This window comes from Scylla paramamosain, chromosome 37 (genome assembly GCF_035594125.1).
Source record: "Scylla paramamosain isolate STU-SP2022 chromosome 37, ASM3559412v1, whole genome shotgun sequence".
Taxonomy (NCBI): domain Eukaryota; kingdom Metazoa; phylum Arthropoda; class Malacostraca; order Decapoda; family Portunidae; genus Scylla; species Scylla paramamosain.
Window position 1 is genome coordinate 3,222,501 of NC_087187.1, and position 3,112 is coordinate 3,225,612.

Consider the following 3,112-nt stretch of genomic DNA (forward strand, 5'->3'; position numbering starts at 1 on the left):
AACTTATGAAAAAAACTATGGAACTTATTTTTTGGTAAGCTCCCTAACAAATACAAGGAACTGACTCTAAGCACTGGAATACAATTAAACCTTGACATTCCCTTCGTCCCTCGTTATAATTACTGCCGAAACGTGATATCTGTGACTTTTGGGAATCACTAACTGCTCTCCCTCCCTCTCTCCCTCTCTCTCTCTCTCTCTCTCTCTCTCTCTCTCTCTCTAGTTATAACGAAGGATTTGCATTCCAATTAGTAAGAGCAAAGGAAGAATTAATGACCTAAATCTGAAGGAGTGTATGTAACGAATTAAAAGAAGAGAAATGGAGGAAGGAAAGGGTGATGACACATAGAGAGAGAGAGAGGTAGAGGGAGAGAGAAACAGCGAAAAGAAAGACAAGAAACGAACGAAACACCAAATAACGAATCAGAAAAGGAAGCAAAGAAGAGAGGAACACAAAGAAAACACAAAAGAAACAAAGAACGGCAACGAAGAAAGGAGACAAAACAAACACACACAAAAAAAAATGACAGAATAGAGAGAGAGAGAGAGAGAGAGAGAGAGAGAGAGAGAGAGAGAGAGAGAGAGAGAGAGAGAGAGAGAGAGAGAGAAAGCAACGAACTTATAAAACACTAGATTGGAAACTCACTCCTCGTACCCATGGCATTTGGAGACTGACAGGAGCAAGGAACTGATAAAAATGGAAATAGAAGTAGTGTATCAAAAGTGAAGGAAGGAAAGAAGGAAAGAAGGAAGGAAGGAAAGAAGGAAGGGTGATTTATGCAAAACACTACCATTTTCTTCCATTCCGTTTTCTTTTTTCAGCGGTGGTTTGCACTAATGTAGCCTCCGTGACGGGGCGGTGTGATAATGAGGATTGTAGTGGTGGTGGTGGTGGTGGTGGTGGTGGTGGTGAGGAGGATGGTGGTAGTAATGAAAATGATTGCAGTAGTAATGATAATGATAATAATGAGGATAAGAAGTAAGTGGGGAAGAAGAAGAGAAGCAAAAGAAGAAGAAGAAGAAGAAGAAGAAGAAGAAGAAGAAGAAGAAGAAGAAGAAGAAGAAGAAGAAGAAGAAGAAGAAGAAGGACAACAGCAAAAACAACAAAATCAACAACAACAACAACAATTCACTCATTCACTTCCCATAACAAACATTAATTAATCCAACGCTGCATTACATCATAAATTTACGAAAAAAAAACAATAAACTAAAATAAATAAACAAAACACACACACACACACACACACACACACACACACACCACAAGAGACTGACGTGGGCGCTTAATATCTGTCTGTCGTCCCCAATACAGCCTGCGTCACCCCTCCTGTGCCTTCACAATGGGCCAACTTCTGTCATTCTCGCCCCGCCTGACAAGCACCCCCCCCCACGCGCTGCCCTCCGCTGACTGACCGCTGCCAGCCTCGACACCTCATTATAAAGTGTCTTATTAGAGAGAGAGAGAGAGAGAGAGAGAGAGAGAGAGAGAGAGAGAGAGAGAGAGAGAGAGATTGTTAGGTTAGGTTACGCAAAGGTCAGAGGCAATAGGTGGTTTAGGAAGAGGCTAGTGAGGGGAGGACAGGGGAGAGGAGGGGTGGGTTAAGGGGAGGGAGAGGGGGTAGTCCCAAGCCTCGGAACAAGACAAAAGAGAACAATTCATTGGGCGAGTGAACACAAGAATTGCACTAAAATGCCTCTTGTGTTAGTTTTTATCTTCATTGTAGACAAAAGGTGTGTGTGTGTGTGTGTTCCCTCCCTCTCCGCCTCCTATTTTCCACGGAACTTCGCCCCCCTCCCCCCCTCTCTCTCTCTCTCTCTCTCTCTCTCTCTCTCTCTCTCTCTCTCTCTCTCTCTCTCTCTCTCTCTCTCTAGCAAATTTACTCTCTAACCAACTAAGTAACTGTAGGATGACCAATGATAAACCGGGTAGGGCGTCGGAACTTTAATTCCCAAAGCGTTTCAACCTGCAAGTGCAACTGGAATAATTTCTTCAGCAAACCACGTGGTGCTTCCATGTACCTGATACCATGAGCAGCTGACAACGAAACACAACACAAAATATTTCAAGGAACATACTATGAGTCAGACAACTATCATGAACCACACAAAATGAAAACAATTGACTCTGAACTTCATCAATGATATTCACAAAACAAAGTAACTTACGCGGTACCTCCCGTCACTGGACACCCACTATGCGTCCTAAACCTTTACAGCGTGGAAGAACACAACAGGAACCTGGTGCACCCCGCAGAACCCCTGGTAATTCACAATGTGTCGGGTCTCTGGCATTCCACCACCTACTCCCTGCACCGTAGCACGTCACCACATAAATCCTGCACAGATACGCACCGCAAGGAGGTAATCCACACATTTTCCCAGAACCATACCCACATCTAACAACACACATAATAATCACAGTCAAATAGAGAAACTTATAGTACTTAACATACTTTCGAAGGCCAACACAGGACCCTGGTGCACCCCATACAACCAACACCACCCTAGTGTCCACACGACCCTGGCCACCTAGAACGCACTTGATAACACCTCACTTCCCTGTATATTAAGTTTCACCCCAAGTAAAAAACAAAAGGCACACAAAAATAAATATTCATAATGTGATCTACAAATATACATACAAAATGCAGATAACAAGAAAAACATGGCAATATACAGGACCGTCCCGAAACCATGGCGAATACAAACCACAACTCCTGTCAAGTACACTAACCTAACCTAACCTAACCTAACCTAACCTAACCTAACTTAACCTAACCTAACCTAACCTAACTTAACCTAACCTAACCTAACCTAACCTAACCAAACCTAACCAAACCTAACCTAACCTAACCTAACCTAACCAAACCTAACCAAACCTAACCTAACCTAACCTAACCTAACTTAACCTAACCTAACCTAACCTAACCTAACTTAACCTAACCTAACCTAACCTAACCTAACGTAACCTAACCTAACCAAACCAAACCTAATCTAACCTAACCTAACTTAACCCAACCTAACCTTACCTAACCTAACCTAACCTAACCTAACTTAACCTAACCTAACCTAACCTAACTTAACCTAACCTAACCTAACCTAACCTTAC